General features: G+C 43.3%; 1 protein-coding gene across 2 annotated transcripts in view; it reads right to left on the reverse strand.

Moving 5' to 3' along the window:
- FXR1 (FMR1 autosomal homolog 1) overlaps window positions 1-23,081 on the reverse strand; it is a 1,545,230-nt gene that overhangs the window by 804,049 nt on the left and 718,100 nt on the right. The gene's annotated exons all lie outside the window — the stretch shown is intronic.

A 23,081-nucleotide genomic window follows, 5' to 3' on the forward strand; every position in this document is an offset into this window, starting at 1 on the left:
CCACCAGAAATGACCCTATGAACTAATCTCCTTGTCTACCTTTTCCTCTTTGTCTTCTTATTTTTTTATTGCAAAGTTTTCCATGTCCAAACTCCTTTGTCTCTATTTCTCTTCAAATACCTTTTGTGCTGGTCTTTTTGTATTGGTTAGTTTTGCTTTCTCCTTTGCATAAATATTACACCATATTAAACCTCTGCCTTTCCCATGTCCATATATCTTCTTCAGATGTTTCCTGATCTTCCTCTTTCTCCCTGCTTTGAGGACTTACTCCATCCTGCTGCGATGTAACCTGTGTTAGACCTTCTACATCAAATCCTTCACTTCACAGGCACTCCACAACTTCAACTTCTAAGTTTTTAACTTCTACTTTACTGATCTTCCCATCTTTGTGATATTTTTTTATTGTGAAATTTCCTATATCCGGATGTCTTTGCCTGCATTTCTCTTCAAATATCTTTACGACTGCCTTCTTTACATTGATTAATTTGGCTTTCTCCTTTGCATAAATATTGCACCATATCAAATCTCTCTCTCTTTCCCATGTCCATATTTCTTTTTTAAACTTTTCAAATATCTCTTGGTTTTGTTGTTTATATTTTCACACTTCCTCAGATGCTTCTTTTTCCAAACAGATCAAGGTTTCTTAATCTATATACTGTTTTTCACAAATCTGTTGTATTAATGAACACAAATTTTCATTTGAAGCTTCTGACAGTTTTTCTTGCGGAAGTATTTTTCTTTCCTCTAATTTCTCTCTCAATCATTTTGTATATCTTGTGTCTGGAAATTCTGGGCTTTTTGCATAATAGTAACAATACATAATTTCTTTCTTATCCTCCATAGTCCACTTTATTGTCTTTATAGCTCTTCTTTGTGGCCTATCAGTTTTTGTGATTTTTGTGGACTGCTACTTCCTCCTGCAACATCCTCCAACTGGGCCTGGCCTGGCCCCATTGTAGGAATGTTTCCATATTTTGAGGATTCTACACGGTTATCTTTTCCAGTCCTGGCACCAGTGCGCCTACCAGGATTGGGCACTTTTTTTATCCTGGGTCTTGTGCACCCAGCTATCATTTTTAGCTTTTGACCTACTTCTGTCCATGATATATGCTATATAAATCTATACATCAGTGTCATCTTGGTGAGATTTTGCAAAAACTGGGTCTACCTCGTGAAGGTACTCACAAAGACTTGAGGATGATTTCAATTTCAGCACTACTCCTCTCCTTTGCTTGCTGGCTTTTCATCAATGAGATCCCTTTGATGCTTTGTCAGCTCTCTGCAAACCATGGCTTTTGCTGTAGGAGGGCAACTAAGTAAATGTCAGGAAAATCCTATTAGGACAGCTGAAATTTATTTGGGGTTAATCACAGTCTCTAACTGATGGCAGGTATGTACCCAAGAAGACTGAATGATGTAATTAAATCAAAAGGTGCTTCAACAAAATACTAGTTTAAGGGTGTACACACTTACACAACCAGCTTATTGTACTTTTTTATTTTTTATATTTTTCCCCTAACAGATTTGTTTTTCAACTGAATTGAAGGTGGGAAACATTTTGAAATTATTTACTGTGGTCTTATTTTTTTATATCACAAAAACATGGCATTTTAACAGGGGTGTGTACACTTTTTATATCCACTGTATATATCTACATCTATATGTATCCCTTTCAGTTGACCGAGTTTTCAGAAACTCTAAATTCATAATATCGAGACCAAATGATTGGGTTTTTGAAAACTCAAAGCTTATGAATGGAGATCGTGGTACAGCAAGGATTAGGAAATTTACCCTTTTCTTCATTGTAAGTTGGTATGGATAATTTGTATAACCGTAAAAAAAAGTAGATTTTATTTTTTTTAATGTTCAAGTTTTTGGAAACTCGATCATATGGTCTTGTCCATATGAACTTTGATTTTCTGAAAACTCAATCTGACATAGATCCATATATATATATATATATATATATATATATATATAGATATAGATAAATACAGATATCTCTACACACACACACGTATAAACATTTGTGCATACAGACAGTGCCGACTATGGGTTAAAAGACAGGAAAAGTGTGAAAGTATCTAAGTATGAAAGCTCAGCTTAACAGCAAAAAGTTCAAGTAGGGTCACTGTTACAGTACTACTCATTATATCAGGGAACCTAAGATAATGACAACCAGAGCTCATTTTATGAAAGGGTGTAGGCCAATGTTCTCTTCATGTATAGATACACACCTGCATTCTGGATAAAGGGGAGCACTGACTGAATTATCTTTTATTCTCTTTATTGCCAGTAAATGTTTATAGTTCTTGTTCTGCCTCTGAACTGTATATCCAGCTTGTAATATTTAGAATAATGTGGACTAATAACAAAGCAGTCTACCTACAGACACACTATGCTGAAACCGGACTAAAGACTGAATTAGAGGTTGTTCTTGTGGTATGTGTATTCCTGAAGAAGCTTGCCCTTCTCATAGCAGTAGTCGATTATGCAGTTATCTAGGCAGTTAGAAAATGTCTGCTGTGACTAGCTTACCCGTCTTACCATGTACATAAGCCAAAAATAACCAATATATTTGTCAGATGGCCTCTGTTCAGTCCAGGTAATGTAAATGCCTGTAGACGTCCATCAAATGGAGGATCCTCTCTTCTTGGTTTTCTGGCTTTGGGAAATACTGGCAGCTGGATCAAGTGATTAATGAAGAATTCAGACACCATTTCAAGTAAGAATTCAAGACTCATCCCGACACTGCCACTACTTTTTAAAAGTCCATGACAGGCTCCTTTCTAGCAGGCCTTGCAGCTTCAAGATCTTTCATGCCAAAATTATTATTATTCTGAAGGTGATATTGCAGAACAACAATTTAAATAGTATTAAAACTGCAGAGTAAAAGGGCTTGGTTTTGGCTGCTTGAGGATAAAACTGAGTTCTCATGGTGCTGGGATAGTACTATTTGGTTAGCAAAGGTAGATAACTTCTTTTAGGAAATGCTTGACCCATCCTTCACCTGTCACGAGTAAAGCAGGAAACAAACTTCAACTGGAATACAACTCTTCTTTAAAGAGCTCTGAGATATGAGAGAGAACAAGGGTCACGTCTGTATTAAGTGGGTCCTTGTTCCTTTTTTTGCACCATATGGAAAAATTTTCAATTTTGCCAGGCATTACTTCCTTGAATTACATTTTCTGATTTCCTTCAATATGGTCAGCACAACCTGAGGAAAAAGTACGTAAGAGGAATAAGATTCAGAAAGGACAACTGTGTAGAAATGTACCACAATAGTAGATGTTCGAGCACATCACAGCTGCAGGAGTCCTGATTATTAAGAAGTTGACAGAAGGAGGCTTGGATGATCAGCCTGACTTCCAGAGCTCAGCACCCTTCTTGCAGGTGTGGTAGACACCCTCTCTTACAGGGCATCAGGACATCATTAGTATAAAATGGGCATCTGTTCACACTGTACTACAGCCTTCTTGATCAGGCAGCTAAACTATGAACAATAAAAACTATGGATTAAGGCACACGGGAAACTGATGACAATACCAAAAGGAGACTCTGAAATTATAATACAAGGGGAAATTGGAATGAATATAGCTTCAAAAAATCCTATTCAGACCTAAGCAGGGCTAAAACTCTAAAAGAAAGGAAAGTGTTCATAAAGATGGGCAGCATACCCCATCTCAGCCTAGAATGCCATGCAGTGAGAAAAAACGGAGGATGGTGAAGGTAGGCAGTATTACCACAGTTACCTACTATAAATGTCTACTATGGTAACCTACAAAGCTGTACCATACTCTGTTTAGATTACTGTTAGGCATAAAGGAAGGATCTGTTTCAAGACTCTTTCTATCCTTGTGAAAAGTAAGGATGACTCTTTGCACATCAGAACTTGACTTCTGACACCCTCCTGAGGAAGGCGACTGCTACCAGAATGGCTGTTTTCTGCATAAGGAACTTGATGGAAACTATGGCTGCAGGTTCAAAAAAATGCTCAGGTCAGTTTTTTCAATTACATGATTTAAGCCTCATGAAGGAACTGCTGATCTTCACTGTGATCTCGAATGTAACACTCCTTTTAGGAACTATTTGGCAGATAAGAACGGCCCAGTGGTGCAGCGGTAGCATTGTCGTCTCACAGCAAGAGGTTCTCTGGTTCGATTCTTGGCTGGAGTGCCTTCTGTGTGGAGTCTGCATACCCTCCCTGCGTTCATGCGTCTGGAGCATTTCTTTCTGAGCCTCCACTGAAAATTGGCTTTGTTCCAAGTCGGACTTTACCGTTAAATAAATAAAATAATAAAAAATAAGGGCATGTCCAAGGATATGCAGGCTGAGATGGCCAAAACATGCACTTTAATGGAAGTATGAGCCACTCCTGTACTAAAAAGCTCATTTAAGCACTGTGGTATTACGGACACCAGTGCAGTACTAGGGTCATAAGTCTTCTAAAGGCACCAACAGAAAACCTTTTCCATTTAAATAAGCAGAATTTTATACTGGCTGTTTTTCCAACCTCTAAGACTACTCAGTACATCCTCTGTGAACCTGAAGGGACATAAAAATATAGACTATCCAGGACCATGCAATGTTTCTAGGTTGTGTTGTATGAGGGCTCCCTTATCTTGAGATACAAGATGTACTAGCTATGGCAGTGCATGCATCTCCTGGGCATTTTTCATGAGCCAAAATAGTGTTATCAATAGTTGTTGGCCATTCTTCTCCCACCTTCTGGATCATGATGGGGAGTATGGAGAATAAGAGGGAATGCATACAAGAAGAGCTCTACAAGTCCATTTGATAGAGAAGGCATCCAGTGCCCAAGCCCCCATGTTAGGTGCTCTTGATTCAAACTTTTTCAACTGTCTTATTATTCTAGGATGCGAACAAGGCTATCTTCAGATCCCCAACATGTACAATCGCTGAAAGAAGACAGTTATCATCCATTCATGTGGGTCTGCCTTTGACCTGCCTGAGTATACAATACTGTATTCAGATGTGGGGAAAGCAGGCTACCTTCAGGATAATTCTACTCTGCAAAGCTAATTCCCAAGTAATCATGGCTAGCCTGCAAATGGAATAAGACTGTGCCCCTCTCTGTTTGTTACTACAACACACAACTGTTGTACTGTCTGTGATGATCTGGACGACACTCCTTTTTCTATATCTGTTTGAAAGTACTGAAGGTCTGACTCAAGGTTATCATCTGCTTAACATTCATATGCTTCTTCCTTTGGGGTGCGTTCCACATTCCTTGGGCTTTGAATTGCAGTGTGTGTGTGTGTGTGGGGGGGGGGGGGGGCTCTCCAGGCTACATATGAAGCATCCATTGTTAGAGGCTGGCTAAGCGATTCCTGAGAGAAAGCAGCAGTACATTAAATCTGATTTAGACCACCAATTCCCCTCCCTGAAGATGCAGGACAAAATGGAAATCTTTTAGTTATGTACTCACCATAACTTCAGATGTTTGGGATCCATCTCGCCTACATTCTGACTGATGGGTTCGGAGCCGATCCCTCGGCTCCGACTCTGCACGCTTATGCCAAAGAGCGAAGTCTCTTATTGGCTGAGCTTACTATATCCCAGGATGCACCACTACCAGTCCCCCAGATCTAGCTTGTCCGCATACATGCACACATGCACGCACTGCTTATATAACATCGTCAGATGAAACAAGATAAAAACAGTAGAACTCAAAACTGTTCAATCTCTTCTGATCTCCAAGGCAGGGGGAAGGAGGGTGGGTATTAGGAATGTAGGCGAGATGGATCCCAAACATCTGAAGTTATGGTGAGTACATAACTAAAAGATGTTATGTGATCCTATCTCGCCTACATTCTGACTGATGGGACAGCGTCCCTAGCACCTGAATCCTGGGTGGCTCACTGGAAAACACTACTGAGTACCGTGGAACCAAATGATGCTCGCCCTTTAGATGCCACATCCAATTTATAGTGGGAAATGAAAGTGTGCGGGTTGGACCAAGTAGCCGCAGCACAAATCTCAGAAATAGCGAGCTTGGAATGAAAAGCAATAGAAGTAGCCATAGCTCTGGTAGAGTGAGCTTTGATAGATGTTGTAAGTTGCTTATTTGAAGAGGAATAAGCCTGAGTTATACAATCTCTAATCCATTTGGAGATAGTAGCTTTAGTGATGGTTTTACCCAATTTATTGTCTGAAAAGGACACAAACAACTGGTCTGATTTTGAATTTGCTGAGTCCTGTCTAGATAGAAGCGCAATTGCCTGTGAACATCCAATTTATGGAGGGTGTACTCCGCTTAGTTGGAGAATTTTGGAAAGAAAACTGGTAGCTCTAGAGATTGTTGGAGACAGAGATTAGAACAAACCTTTGGGACAAAAGATGGGTTAGGCCTAAGTGATACTCTATCCTTGTGAAAAATCAAGTACGGTGGTTTGATAGATAGGGCTTGAAGCTCTGAAACTCTTCTTGCAGAGGTAATTGCAACTAAGAAGGCAGTTTTCCAAGACAGATATTTTAACTCACATGTAGCAGCCGGTTCGAAAGGGGAAGATGTTAAGGCACGAAGTACCAAATCAAGATCCCACGGAGGCGCAGGATGAAAAACTGGGGGTCTTAACACCCAGCACCTTTAATGAAAGTTTTGCATAATCTGCTGCTCATCAACGGTGGATCCATGGATTCGTGAAATTTAGAGATAGCTGCTAGTTGGACTTTAATAGTAGAGACTGAAGATCCTTGATTAAACAAGGATGTTAAAAATTTCAAAACCTCTGGAATCGGGGCAGTGATAGGGTCTAAGCCCCTGAGCTGAGCCCAGATAGCAAACCTCTTCCACTTACTGAGGTACAATTTCTTAGTGGTGGGTTTGTGGGCCGAAGATAAAATGTGAATAACTTCCGGGTCTAAGGTGTGATTTCTGACTAAAGTCGGAAGTGGAGGAGCCAAGCTGTCAATTTCAAAGTGTGAAGGGACTGGTGTTGTCGCCCCGACTGATGAATCAGCAGATCCAGAGTTAGATCCAAAAACCAAGGATCGTCCACAGCATGTTTCTTCAGGTAGGGAAACCATACTTGACGAGGCCAGTGCGGAGCAATTAGTATCATTGTGGACCCCAATTGAGAAGCTTTCTGGATGACTTTGGGGAGAAGTGGAACCGGAGGAAAGGCATAAAGTAGTCCTGTTGGCCAAGGTTGGACTAGAGCATCCATAGCTGCCTCCCCCTGACATGGAGTCAAGGAGAAGAACCTTTTGCACTTTGCGTTTTGTGGTGTTGCAAATAGGTCGCAGCACGGGGTCCCCCATCTTCTGAAAACCTGAGCTGCTACTGTTTCGTTCAGGGACCACTCGTGAGGAGAGAGAATCGTCCTGCTTAATCTGTCTGCCAATATATTGGATTTCCCTGGAATGTGGGTCGCTACCAAGAAACGGTTGGTAGCTACAGCCCATTCCCACACCCTCATGGCCTCTCTGCAAAGGGGGTAAGATCTGGTCCCTCCTTGTTTGTTTAGATACCAGACCACCGACATGTTGTCTGTGTGGATAGCGATAATGCCTTGAGGGAGAAACTTGTGGAGGCCTGTAGGGACAGAAGTACAGCCCTCATTTCCAATACATTGATATGGAGAAAGGTTTCGTTTGGAAGCCAAGAACCCTGAACTAACCTGCCCAGACAATGCCCCCCCCCACCCTGTCTGGGAGGCATCCGTCGTCAGGGTGGCCACGGAGGGATAACAAAAGGTCTTCCCTGATTCAGATTGGACGGCTGAAGCCACCAGCGGAGGTCCCGTTTGCACGTTTCTGTAATCATAATGGGGTGATTGAGGGGGAGATTCTGAAAGGACCATTGAGTCGATAACAGCCACTGAAGAATCCTCATGTGCAATCTTGCCAGTGGAACTAGGAGAACCGTGGCAGACATCGAACCTAAAAGTTGCAGGACCATCCTGGCTGGGGCTTTGGATCTTGAAAGCAGGGCTTGAACTTGACCTTGTAAAGTTTGAATCCTTTCGGTAGGAAGAAAGACGCATCAATTTTGAGTCTATCTCTGCTCCTATGAACCTTATGCGCTGAGAGGGCAGCAAGACAGACTTTGACCAATTGAATGTAATTCCCAGGGTAGCACCCAGGAGATGGTGGCTTTGAGGTTGTCCATTAGTAGATGCCTGGTGGTGGCAGTCAGGAGCCAGTCGTCCAGATAGGGAAACACTTGGAATCCAAGACTCCTCAGGTGAGCAGTCACTACTGCCAAACACTTGGTGAACACCCTGGGGCTGTGGTGAGACCAAAGGGCAGTGCACAAAATTGGAAATGACCGTCTCCCAGGCTGAAGCGCAGATACTTCCTGGACGCCCGATGTATCGGTATGTGATAATAGGCGTCCTTGAGATCTATGGAGCACATCCAAACATCCTTCTCCAACAATGGGAGAATGGATTGTAAAGTGACCATTCGAATTTGGATTTCATGACGGATTGGTTTAGTTTGCTGAGATCCAATATTGGTCTCAGGTCCCCTGTCTTTTGGCACTAAAAGAACCTTGAGTAATTTCGGATCCGATCTGGTCTGTGGGGACCGGTTGGATGACTCCTTTTCTAGCAGCTTTGGCCTTCTGCGGCTGCAATTTCCCTTTGACTGGGTGGTGGGTCCGGGATTTTTGGACGGTGGGGGTGAGTGTGTGAAGGGAATGGTGTAACCTCCGGCAATAATCCGAAGCACCCATCTGTCCTGAGTGATAGACTCCCAGGCTTTTAGGTGCTTGGCAAAATGGCACCCGACTGGCTCGAGCAGCACAGCCGGGCAATCCCTCATGAAGTGTGGGAGGCTGAAGAGCCACGAAAGGACTCGCGGTCTCCAGAATTGCGGGGCCCTCTGCCGCCTCTGGGACGGCGTCTCCCAGAAAAATTTCCCGTCCTCTGCCTCTGGAAGGGAATCTTCCTGCTGTTGAGGAAAAACTTACGTGATTTGGAACCACATCTTCCCTCCTCCTTTAGCCTTGGGATAAGGCCGAAGGGAGTGGAATAACGTGCACCCTCGGCAGATAAAGTTTTTCCCTCTTGCTCACAGCGGGTAAGAGTGTCTTTAACCTTAGGTCCAAACAAAGAGGACCCATCAAAGGGAGCGTCGGCGAAGGAAGACTTGAAGGCCTCATAAAATGACACAAACGGAGCCAGGCTTGTCTCCGTAGAGCCACGCCTGTGCCTGCCGCTCTGCCCGCCCTTCGCCGCATATGAAATGAGCCTCATGGACGAGTTAGAAATCGAGGTAAGGATAGCCAACTGAGAGCTAACCGACTGGGCTAGCTGCTCAGGTAGGTTACCCGAGAGGGAATCTGACAGCTCCTTGACCAGATCCCTCTGTAGCCTGGTAAAATGTGCCAAATAATTCAGGGACCTTAGTGTAAAGGCCGCTGAAGTCAGGGTGCGCTTCCCGTGCCGTCCATGCTCCTAGACTCCTTATTAGGAGGATGGACGGACGTTGAAGCCTCTGCCACGTCCTGTTGTGTAGCAGATGCCACCACCATGGCATCTACAGCCACGCCTTTGTCAAGAACTCCTTCTCGGGTGGGGCAGACAAAAATTTGTTAGGGCGAGAAGGCACTGGTTCCACAGTATCTGGATGTTCCCACGCCCTCCGACAAACCAAATCCAGGAGCTCGTCGAAGGCGGAGACACCCAGGAGGCGGAGGGCTGAGCCCCAAAGGCCTTGAGAAGCACTGACTCATCAGCAGAGGGGGGTTTGGATATCCAGCTGCCTCGTTGTTTGAGGATCTCTAAAATGTCTGCAAATGAGACATCATCCGAGGGCGACTTGGGACCCCTCCGCATCATCAAGATCAGTGTCCGATGTAAGAGACTCGGGGAGTCCACGTGCTTCCTCTTGCACAATCTCTTCCTTGGGGCTCCTCTGAAGACAACTCCGAAGAACCCTCAGGAGGAGGGGAACCCCAGTGGGGGTAACCTCAGGCCCGGGCTCCGCTGCCTAAGGACAGGGAACTGCCAAAGACCCAGTCTCCACGCCCAGGGAAGGTGCGGTAAAGCCGGAGAGATGGCAAGAAGACTTGGCCAAGGCACTCCTCATAGCTCTGAAAGCCGGACCCCCAGAATCCTGGGAGTGTCCGGTCCCCGGAGCCATGATAGCAGACGGAAGTCCCATAGCTGAAGCACCGAGAGGGAGGCTCGGAACCGACAGCATCGGTCCCAAAACGTCACCCCCGGTCCAGCCGAAGAAGTCCGCGTGCCAAACTCGGACCCGAAGGCCGGGGTTGGAGTAAGGGTCGGAGCCGACCCTAGGATCTCCACCGGCTCCAACAGCACCTGCTCCGGCCGGGCAGCGGTCGGAGGAGGAATGGCAATGACAGGCATGGGCTATCGGCTCCGAAGCCAACTGGGTCGGAGCGAAACAAATTTTGAAAGACTGGGGACTGGAACAGTCTTTGGAGCACCCTGTCTATGTCCGAATCTGACATCCTCAATGACCTAGAGGATACTGAACGGGTTCGAGTTGGCCTCTCCAACGGCCCCATGGGGCTAGGGGACCGGCTCGGCGACTCGATGACTATCGGCGCCGAAGGAATACCCAAACTAGTTTCCATCAGTGCCGAGGAGGACTTAGGCGCCGAGGAGGAAGTGTCTGAGCGGACAACCTTCATCGGCTCCGAGACCAGTGGAGCCGATGAAGATGACCCGCCTCGATGCCCCAGCCATCGGCTCCGAAGCCAGAGGAGTCGAGACTGGTGGCATCGAGGCAGACCGTTCCGCCCTCGGCTCCGAAGTCCTTGGAGCCGAAGGAGAAGCCTGCCTATGTCTTTTGGCAGTCGGATCCGACGGACTGGTCGGAGCCGACGCCCTTTTCTTTTTAGCAGGAGAAGGAGAGGATGCTAAAGCTTCTTCAAAAGAGGGTTTTATAAGGCCTTTCAAAATAAGCTTATTTTTCCTCTCTTGGAGGACCCTCGAGGAAAAAGCGTGACACACGCTGCAGGACTCCTGCAAATGTTTGGCGCACAAACAATATACACAGAGAGAGTGGTCATCCGTGATAGACATTTTAAAACTACATTTAGTGCACTTTTTGAAGCCCGAAGGCCTAGGAGCCTGAGACATTATAAGAAAAACTGAGTACTCTCTCACAGACAAAACTTTGTTGGGAAAGACTGACCCTACAAGATTAACTTGCTGTTTACAATGATAGCCAATTAAAATAAAGGCCAACTGAAGACATACAACAGTGAATAAAGTATACAGGAATCCAAGAACCCCTAAGGTTCAAAGGGATTAACCAACAGGAAAGGCCCTATGGATGAAGGGAGCCTGTACCGGAACAAACACCAATCGCACACAAAAAATTTTTTACAAAAAGTTTTCAAAACACACACACACCACAGAGTAGCTGTTAAAACAGCTTTTTGTTAAAGAATTAGCAAATTTCTGACAGAAAAAGTTAGTGAAAAGACACTACTTAGCTCAGCCAGCTCGAGACCACGTCTTTGCTAGTTAGCGGCAAACGAGATCTGGGGGACTGGTAGTGGTGCATCCTGGGATATAGTAAGCTCAGCCAATAAGAGACTTCGCTCTTTGGCATAAGCGTGCCGAGTCGGAGCCGAGGGATCGGCTCCGAACCCATCAGTCAGAATGTAGGTGAGATAGGATCACATAACATCACTTCTTCCACAGACTGAGAATATCTTTTGGATGGACCTCAGGAATAATTAATAGTCTTTTCATATGCAACCTGGCCAGAAGTACCCTCAAAATGGTGGAATCCATGTACCCCATACCCCTGAGATGCTCCTTGGTTGACAACCTCCCTTCCAGTACTAAACCGAGGAAGCATTTTTCCAAGTAATCCATTTCTCTTGCAGAAGAAAGGCCTTCTGGCAGCTGGAGTCTTAACAACAGCCCAGGAATACTGCTCTCTTGGAAGGGGTAAGGTTTAATCTTGGTGTGACAACAGGAGGTAGTATACAAGGCAAAGGGATACAGAGTACACCACCACGATTAAAATGTCCCAACTTTAATAAACGCATTAAAACCTCAAACTGTCACAAAAGTTTAAAAGCAGATGAAGTATCAAATGATAAGTGCTTTCAGCAGGATTGCCTTCTTTGGATCATAACTTCATGTGCTTCATTCCACATCCTTAAACAAAGATTCACCAATCAGGTTAATTCCTTCATTACCACAGACTGTCAATCACTTGCCCTGAGGTAAGAAAGCCTCCATTTTTAGCCAACAGAAAGACGTTTCTGCTTCAGAATAGGTTTCAATGGAACCATGGCATTTAAACCTGGGGGGGGGGGGGGGGTTGGCTCTCCACCTAATTTCACCAATCTCATTGTTGTTGTGAACATCCCCAGCTCTATGTCCTATTGGCACACATTCTATAGCTTTAAAGCTGAAGTAATGGGTTGGGTTTGAGTTAATCTGAGATGCCAGTGCATTTTTCATATCCTTTTGTCGAATATCTCGTAAGTGACGTAAAACCTTGACTTTCAAGCGTTGATCAGTTTTGCCTATGTAGAAACAAGGGCAAAGGTGACAGCATGCTAGACATACAAGATGTTCACAGTTGCAAGTAGTTTTGACATTAAATATATACCTCTTGCCTGTAACTGAATGGATAAAAGTGTTACGATTGTCTATGAATTGACAGGCTTTACATCTTCTGCATTTGTGAGTACCTTGTCTCAAAATGTTGATGTTTTGCAGAGGAAAACCATCTTTATTACAAAGAAGTCTTTTGATATTTTTCTTGTTATTGAACGTAAACCTCGATCTTTCTCCTACGATGCATTTTATTTTATTATCTTCACTCAAGATAGGCCAGAACCTTTTAATGACATCACATACCTTTTGATGGTCAGTGCTGAAGGTGAGAACGCAATTAAGATTATTTCCTTCAAAATGCCTTGCATCTTGTCGTGTATTCAATGTCACATGGTCAGTATTACACCTAGAGAAATGGGGACATCCTTTCGTTCGTCTTAAAGTTTCCAGATGGATTTTAGCTGTCAGGTCATCTCTGTTGGAGCCCCTGTTGGATAGGTGTACTTCTAGTTGCCTGCATTCCTTCTGGAATTTATGATCATCTGTACATAACCTGGAGATCCGCATCAGTTGATTCTCATAGATGTTCCTGTGGATAAATCCAGGATGCATACTGCTCCTACGCAAAAAATGGTTCTTCCAAGTGCTTTTCCTATGGAGACTTGTACTTATTCCATTAACTTGATCTAAATGTAGGCATATGTCTAGAAAGATTACTTCGTCCCTAGAGTGCTGAAGCGTAAATTTTAAAAATTCTATAGTGGTTTCAAGGTACTCAGAAGACTTGAGCTGAACTTCATTCCCATTCCAAAGAATAAAAATATCACTCACAAAACGTCCATAATAAACAATATTGGTAAACCAAGGGTTCTTATCACATAAAACGTGCGCTGATTCCCATTGTGCCAATACTATGTTTGAATAACTATTGGCACATGAGGTGCCCATGGCTACACCCCATACTTGCCAATAATAAGTACTGCAATATGAGAACACATTGTTCTCCAAGATTAGTTTGAGTAGGGAACATATCAGGTTATGGTTCAATCCCAGTGGGGTTAAAAAAAATCTCTGACAGCTTCAAGAATGCGGTATGACTGTAAATAAATTATTTACGTCCATTGTAACTAATGGCAGGTTAGCCTCTTTTTCCATGTATTGCATTTTCCTTGAGAAATTTTCCAAGAAGCTACCCGAGTCTTTCAAAACTGTTTTTGCTTCAGGTATAAATTGTTTCAGTTCTTTCTCAACGTACATAGACAAGGGCTCCGTTACCCACCCTCTCCCTGTGACAATGGGTCATAGGGGAGGACTGACAGAATCTTTGTGTATCTTTGGCAGGCCACTTATAGCTGGAATGGTAGGATGAGTTAACTCGAAGAAATCAAACAATTCTTTGGTAATGCATCTTTCTAAAAGCAAGTCAATTCAGGGTATCCTATACATTTCTGATCATCCTGTCAACTGTACTACTATTTATAATTTTGTAGGTTCCCAAGTCATTGAGTAGATCACGCATCTTGTTCCTGTACCATGTCTCCTCCGTTATCAGCAGGTTTGATGACCACATCGTCCCTTGATTTCAGTTCAAATAAAGCTTTTCTTTCCTCACTGGTCAAGTTATGAAAATGACCACCTTCTTTGGTGTTTCCCCTCAATTTTGCAACCTCATTTTCACACATACGAACAAACAAATCCGCATAGGAAGTTATGATCTGAAGAAGTAAATCCTGCCGAAAGCGCTTATCATTTGATGCATCTGCTTTTAAACTTTTGTGACCGTTTTAGTGAGTTTTTTAATTGGTTTATTAAAGGTGGAACATTTTAATCGTGGTGATGTACTCAGTATCTCTTTCCTTGCTTGTACTTTGTTCTGAGACACCTTTAGTAGTGGGGACTTATCCTTTGCCACTTTTTCACAGGAGGTACTATATGTCATTTGTGAATACCAAACTGATTTATACAAGATGCTTGTGTTGCAAATGTGTTAGAACTGTATGTCGTGTATATTAAACTGATTTATACAGATGGTTGTATTGAAAAGGTATTTCTAAAGTGCTTGTGTTTGAAATGTATCCACAGTGTGCCCTACTGGAGAGAACAGAAATGTACATGCACTGTTGTAACTGTTTAAATGTATATGTTTTAACAGAATAAACCAGAAGTACAGTTGTGTACACTTACCATAAATGTAGATTTTTGAGTGTATTCACTGTTGCAGTCATTACATTTGGGTAATCTGCTGGCAGGTTGCCCTCAGTCGGCCTGGATTCCAAAGTCTTGGGTCCTGCGTTGGTTGCTGTCTTCTCTTCCATGATGTCAGGTTGTCAGGGGTATAAAACATGCAGCCGACACCATTTTCTTTAGTTTTTCTTGCCCACGGTGTCAGGTGCCCTCAAAAAGGTAGCAATAATATATATATATATATATATATATATATATATATATATATATATATATATATATATATACATGCATCAATATAAATGTTACCTTCCTCTACAAGCAAATACACCACATAGGTTGTAGAAGATATAGAAGCAAAGATAAACTGTAGAATGACAGGGGGGTGGCAGAGGGTAACCTGGATTGCAACAGTGAATACACTCGAACATCTATATTTTATGGTAAGTGTACACAACTGTACTATGTTCTTCGTGTTTCACTGTTGCAGTCATTACATTTGGGTAGAATCCCAAAGCTATGGTTGGGAGGCTGGAGCTAAACAGCATTAGGTGCGGCTATAAGGCCCTACAGCACTGCAGTGGCAAAGCCTGCCCTGGACTTAGAGTAAAGAGGCAAATGGTAATGCTTTGTAAAGGTGTGAAAAGAACTCCAAGTAGCAGCCTCTAGAATGTCTTTGGTTGGTAGTCCTCTGAGAAAGGCTGCCGAAGTAGCTGCAGCTCCGGTGGAATGAGACCTAATGCCCTTGGGCACAGGTTTACCATGGTGCAAGTAGCAGAAATGGATGCAGTGGCTTTTCCACTTTGAAATTGTCTGCTTTGAGATAGCCTTTCCTTCTGATCCTGCAGCATATGACACTAGTAATTGCTCAGTTTTTCTTGGAGCTTTTGTCCTGCTCAAGTAGAATCTTAGCTGTCTGTGTACGTCCAAGGAATGCAGAATTCTCTCCCCTTTGTTCTGCGGACTTGGATAAAAAGTTGGCAGATTAATTGTTTGGTTAAGAGCCACACTGGAAACCATCTTAGGCATAAAAGTAGGATTTGTCCTCAGAGTCACTCTGTCTGGGTAAAATATGATAAAAGGCTCTACAGCCATGAGGGCATGTAGCTCTGAAACTCTTCTTGCTGAAATAATTGCTAGTAGCAGAGCTGTCTTCCATGATAAGAACTTTATATCAGCGGTAGTGGCTGGTTCAAATGGAGGCAGGGTGAGCTTTTCAAACACATAATTGAGGTCCCATGCAGGCAATGGTGATGATCTAGCAGCCCTTAGGTTTTTGGCTCCTCTAAGATACTGCTTTAGTAAAGGATGAGAAAAGATTGGTGGCTCTGTATTGTAATGAGCCGAAATGGCAGAGGCATGGATTTTGACTGATGAGAAAGATAGGCCTTTGTCAAGCATCTCAGTTAAGTATTGCAAAATCTGAGGAATATGTGGTTCTGCTGTATCAGATCCTTGTGCTTGATTCCAAGCACAGAATCTCTTCCATTTGTCAGCATAAGATTTTCTAGTACTAGGCCTTCTGAGTTCCAAAATGACATCCATCACAGCTTTATTGACAGGTGTCGTTCATATGATTACATGATTAGCCATGCTGCCAGGTTCAGAGTCTGTAGTTGATTGTGCAGGATCTGATCGTTTTGCTGGGACAGTAGTTGTGGTCTTTGAGGCAAGGTCCAAGCTGAGTATTGAGACAAGTTCCTTAGGATTGGGTACCAGTATTGGCAGGGCCAGTCCGGGGCAATTAATATCATCTTTGGCTTCTCTTGTCTGACTTTTAGGAGGACCTTGGGTAGAAGAGGCAGAGGAGGAAAAGCGTAAACTGACAGTTTTTTTCAACTGAAGAACAGGGCATCCACTTTCCATGTTTGTCTGTGATAAGTCCTTGTGCAGAATCTTTTCCATTGATAATTTTGAGGAGAGGCAAATAGATCTATGTCTGGGCTCCCCATTTCTCTGTTATCATGCTGAATACTTGTGGATTTAGTTTCCACTCTTCTGGATCCATAAGGTTACTGCTTAAGTCGTCTGCCAGAGTGTTCTATGTTCCTGGCAAGAATTGAACTTGAAGATTTATTTGGTAGGTCAAAGCTGTGTCCCACAGTGCCATGGCTAATCTGCAAAGGGGGTATGAGTGTGTGCCCCCTTGTTTGTTTATATACCACATGACTGTGGTGTTGTCCGTCTTTATCAGTAGTTGTCTTGGATGAAGCAAGTCCTTGAAGGCTGTTAGGGCATTTTGAACAGCTAGCATCTCTTTCTGGATGATATGTAGATGCATTTGATTTGGTGCCCATATGCCCTGAATGCATCTTCCTGCCATGTGGGCCCCCCAGACATAATCTGATGCATCTGTTAAGGTTTGACTGGCAGGGGGTAGAGTGAAGGGCTGTCCCATGTTTTGGTGACAGGCCTTTGCCAACCATAGAAACTCCTGTTGCAGGCAGGCGATGAGAGGAATCATTGTTTCCAGACTGTGTGAATGTTGACTCCATAAACTTTTTAGGTACCACTGAAGTTTCCTCATATGCAGTCCTGCATATGGAATTAGTAGGATGCAGGATGCCATAAAGCCCAGAGCATGCAGAATTTGTCTTGCAGAATTTGTCTTGCAGAAGACTGGGTTTTCGTTGCCATCAGTTTGAAGTAAGCAGTCAGTTGCCTTTGTTTGTCTGGTGTGAGGTAAGCCATCTGGGCAGTTGTATTCAAGCTTGCACCCAGGAATGTTATCTTTTGAGAGGGTACCAGTTGTGATTTCTTTTTGTTTATTGTGTACCCTAGGCATGCTAGAAGCCTTTTCACAAACGGCAGGTGTCGTAGAAGAGTGTCCTTGTTCTCTGCTTGAATGAAACAGTCGTCCAAGTAAGGATATTTTTGAATACTCAGTATTCAGTCAGGGTTGACTCTAAAAAAATATCATTCACAATGTCTGACACAGGGGGAATGGCTAAAGGCTTGTGCTGAGGGAGGAGGAGGAAATCCCTGAGCCTCTTTTTTGATTCTGAGAAGTCTTGACTCTCCCAGTGAAAATGTTCCCTCAAAGTATGCAGGGTTTCTCCAAATGAATAATCCTCAGGAGGAGATGCAGATGGAATAGACTCCTCAGCATCAGAATCCTCATAGGAAGGTAAAGATAATTTCTGATCAGAAGCGGAATCAGAAGAAACAGAAACCTGAAGATTCATAGTCAATGTCTTGCCTAGGCCTCTTATCTGGAGGGGGATGGGTACCCCTAATCAAGGTGGTAATGTCTTCATCCATTTTGATCATCTGTTTTTTAGGCACAGAGGCCTGTGCACGTGGCTCAGGCATCAGTTTTTTAGTTCTGGAAGGTGTCTTTGCCTTTGGGTTTGCAGCTTTCGGTTTGATATAAAAATGCTGAGGTCTGAATGCACCCTCAGAAGCCAGTGCCTGCTCAGCGGCTTCGGACCCATCCGAGGGAGATACACCCATCGGTCCAATACCTTGAGTATCTTGCGGCATGCCGGACTCCACATGGGTGTCGGTAGAGGCCTGTGACTCGAAGGTAGCTGGTATCAAGGGCTGCAAAAGCACCTCCCTGAGTACCGGCAAACCGGCGACTGGCTTAGGAGAAGCTTCGTCGTCGGTTTTGAATCTCGACTGTCTTTCTCTGTCCTTTTCTTTGCGTTTTTTTATGTACTCCGGTAGTCGGATTGCTATCCGATGACATCTCTGGGTAGTTAAATCTGTTTCCAAAATACTTAGATGCAAAAATATACAGACGCTTAATAGTGCATTGGTTAAATCTAGCACAAAACCGACAGCCAGGCACGTTGTGATCAGGGCCTATGCAAGGAATACAGTATAAATGGAAATCCTTATGAAGTATTTGCTTCTCACAAGTAATACAATTATTAACTTTTTCTGACATCGGTAAAAAGCAAGAAAAAAGTTTCCCCAACGGGGTACTTAGCTTTATTGAAGACTTCGGTTCTGAAACTCAAACGTGAATATTTCAGTAGTCGGCCAACCGGCACTTGCGAAATGCTTCTGCTTCAGGCACCGCGTAGCAAGAAAGACTAAAGAAAATGTAGTTGGCTGCATATTTTATACCCCTGACGACCTGACATCATGGAAGAGAAGACGGCAACCAACGCAGGACCCAAGACTTTGGAATTCAGGCTGCCAGCAGATTACCCAAATGTAATGACTGCAACAGTGAAACATGAAGAACATTCATTGCTTCTAGATCCTGAGAATGTTGACACCATAAGCTTTTTAGATACCATTGTAGTTTCCTCATATGCAGTCTTGCATTTGGAATTAGAAGAATGCAGGAGTCCATGAACCCCGAGGCTTGTAGTATTTGCCTTGCAGATAACAGGGTTTTTGTGGCCACTTGTTTGAAGTAGGTTGTCAAATTAATTTCTTTCTCTGGGTGAGGAAAGCCATCTGGGAAGTTGTATTCAAGCTTGCCCCCAGGAATATAATTTGTTGACAGGGTACCAGGTGTGATTTCTTTTCGTTTATGCTGTACCCCAGACAAGTTCGGATGGCTTACCGAAGACATATTAGGATAACTGAACCGAGCACCAAAATATTTAGAAGCAAAAATATACCGAAGATGGATAGTTCGTGGTTTAAATAAGGTGCAAAACCGACAGAGAGGTAAGTCGTGGTCAGGGCCTAGGCAAGGAATAAAGTACGAATTAAAATCTTTATGAGGTATTTGCTTTCCACAAGTAATGCAATTATTAACTTTTACTGACATCGGTTTAGAGCAAGAAAAAGTTTCCCCAACGTGGTACTTAGCTTTTAGTTGAAGACTTCAGTTCTGAAACTCGAGAACGAAAATTTCAGGAGTTGGCCGACTGGCACTTGCGAACTGCTTTTGCTTCGAGCACCACACGGTAAGAAAGACTGGGGTAATGGCTTCTGCTGCATGTTTTATACCCCTGACGACCTGATGTCACGGAAGAAAGGACAGCAACCAACGCAGGACCCAAGACTTTGTTAATCAGGCCGACTGAGGGCTACTGCAAGCAGACAACCAAATGTGATGACTGCAACAGTGAAACACGAAGAACATCTGTCCATTCAGTTTTAATTTCTAGTTCCCCACAAGTGCTCTGCTTAGTTTGTCTGGTGCTTTGGGAGGATATGTAAACAGCCTGGAGTTTCAGAATGGTTTTGCCAACTTGCAAACCTTCACACCCAGTACATACAGTGGATACCATTCCACCCCCCTTTTTACTTATGTACCTTATAACTGTAATGTTGTCTGGGTTGAGCTAGAGGACACCTACTCAACTAGTGCTTTAATGATTTAAGGGCTAGGAGCATGACATCTCCTTCGGGCTGATGTGTAATTACTTCTATGTGGACTGAAAACACCCTTGAGCGACTGTGTCCCCCTTGTGGCATCTATAGTCAGAGAATCGACTTATTTAGTAACAGAAAAAGGTATCCTTTAGTTCCTCTGCACCTGGTTGCCAAACACAAAATTTCACTCCAAGTGCAGGAAGGGCAACAGCGACCATCGTACCCAGAGGATGTCATTAATGATTTCAAACATGTTCTGAGTAACCACTAAATATTCCACATATGCAGCTTGATAAAGGGACCAGAAGCATTAAAGATACCATACCTGCTAGAGCCTCCGATAAGTAACTGGCTTATCATGCAGTCTCAGCTGACCTGTCTCAGAATGAAAGTCTGTAAGGACACAGACTTGCCCCTGGGAAGTCATACCCAGGGAATTCTATCATGCAATCTGTATTCAGAGTCAGCTCCAAATACAATTTTTGTCCTGTTTGGCAAGGTTTACTGAAAAATTCTGATGTTTCCAGGCAATCTTTAATAATTTTCAGGCGGCTTATTTTTTTTTTTTTTTTTATTACGAAGATTATGAAGACAGTTGTCCAGGTAAGGGTAGATGGGGCCCACATGCATCCTTAAGAAGAATATCACTGGAGCTATACACATTGTAAATACACAGACTGTAGCAGAAATTCCAAAAGGTAAAGAAACATACCAATACCTTTAGGGTCTGATTCTGAACTTCAGAAATGTTATATGGGTCCAGAAATTGTGTGTGGGCCCTCATCAACAGGAACATATAAACATAAATGTTTTTGGTCTAAAGCAATCAGAAAGTCCCTTAAGAGAAGCACAGTGATTAGCAACTGATGAATTTGGGCAATTTTAAAGTAGAGCTCTGATGGGACCAAAACTAGCTTCCAGGGGCCGCTTTCTTTTCTGTGAACTAATTGGGAATAAAAACCTAATCCACCCTGGTACCTCTTCTACTGCCCGTGATCTAGCAATTGCTGTAACAAGGCAAGATACAGCTGTTACTCTTGCACCAGAGACATTCCCATAAAGGGATTAAGAGCATCAAGGGCTATATCAGATTATCAAAGTTTTACTACTTCAAATCACTAAACATCAAACTGTAGTGATCCAAGTAGTAAAACCTCGAAACCCTATAAAAACATAAAAAAAAAAAAGGTGTAAAGCAGGGGGGCAAGCCCCCCTGCTCCCCCCACTACTTAAATATACCAACTCCGAGATCGCACTTCAGTGCAATACAGTACGGAACCGGAAGATTTCCATTTCCTACACTGTAGTGCGATCTCGGAGTTGGTATAGTTAAAGAGCGGGAGGTGTGGGGGGTGCAGCCCCCCACGTGGTGAGTGCAGGAGGGCTTGCCCCCTGCTTACACCATTTTGTTTTTAAAATGTTTTAATAGGGTTTCGAGGTTTTACTACTTCGCTCACTGATGTTCGATGTTTAGTGATTCGAAGAAGTAAAATTTTGATAATCTGACATAGAACCAGAGCATCATATACTATATCCTATACTCTTCTGCAATGATGGGCAAAACTCAGCTGTCTGAGGGTATCCCTGTTTATGTCTTTTAGAAGTGTTTCAAATGTGCTCCCTTCCCACGTAGGATATCAGCAGGAAATGTTCCAAGGGACATGATGTGGAGGAAGGGAGTGGTCCAAGTCACAGCTGATCAGAGTGGTAGTGGATCCACTTCCTGTCTGCCTCCCCGTTTTGTACTTCTCTTCCTGCACCACAACTGCTTCTCCCAGACTTCTTAGCCTCACTTTACTGAGCTCCACGAGGATTCCTGAAACAGATGCAAGTCTTACAAGGATGGTTTCTGCTGTACTGGTGAATGGGGGATGTGAAAATGCAGCTCCATAACTTTCTTTGACTTTGCCTATTTCATATAATCTTTTAATGATATCCCAGAATGGTTTGTTAAATAAAGAATCTCTAAGGGTATATTCAACAGTTTTCCTTTGATATTCTCAGGTATTGCCTGCACCCTAAAGCAGGTCATGGTACCGGATGACTGAACCTATAGCAGCCACCCTATAGACTGCATCCACTGCATCATAATCTCATTTAATAGTGTGCTTCTTTACCCCACGGTACAGCTGAACTGTGTGTCCAAATCTGGAACTTGAGGAATTCAGTCTGAATTTCTGCAAGTAAGCTTTCAATTGACATCAGAATCCCTCCTTGATATCCAATAATATGCATTTGGCAATTAATATCACCAGAGTGGATAAAGAATGCATACACCTTCTTCCCAAACCTGTTTAGGACCCTGCATTTCCTGTAGTTCAGTAAGGTACTGTAGCCCGGAAAAGAACGACAGCATCCAAAACCTGGCTCTTACAGAATAACAGATGCTTTTCCTGGATCCTGCAAAACCTGTTTTTTTGGGTGGAGGGGAAGTGCAGTTACAAAGAAGCTACTATGAAGGCTACTTCAAAAGCTTCAGAAAGCTATGAGGCAGACCTGGGTATTGGTGCATTCATACACAGAATACTGAAATATGTTTAGGGTCTGCAATAGCTTTTATCTCCCTCATAACATATTCATTCATCCTAGTGGTGATATCACCATAAGAACACATCATCCTTTGGGGATGCAGATGAAATTAAGTCTGCTTCATCCGAAACATACCTGAGGGTGATGCCATTTGACTAGTGCAGGCCAAATCTTTCTCCTCATCCTCTGCAGTAGATGAGTTTGTGTCCCACTGTTAGGGGTGTCTATACGCTTGACCTCATCAAAGGCAGCAGGAGGCAGAGACTTGCTTGAACCCACTTACTATTTATGCCTACAGTTCTGTATGAACTGTAAATGGGAATCAGACTCCAAAGGGGGAGGCACCATCTTGTCCACAATGTACTTCTTGAAGGGTATCCAAAAATGGTGTTCCTCCTTCCTACTGTCTAGTGTTCTAAAGGGGATAAAAATGGATAACCAGTCTTTTGCACTTCAAAAACACCATAGCTTGGGTTTAGAGTCCTACCATTCTGCAGAAAGGTGAAAGCAGTGTACTATCTTTGTACTCAGCTTAGCAGGCTGTGCCAGTGACTACTGCAT

The sequence above is a fragment of the Protopterus annectens genome, chromosome 4.part1 (assembly GCF_019279795.1).
Source record: "Protopterus annectens isolate FY-2018-M chromosome 4.part1, PAN1.0, whole genome shotgun sequence".
Lineage (NCBI taxonomy): Eukaryota > Metazoa > Chordata > Ceratodontiformes > Protopteridae > Protopterus > Protopterus annectens.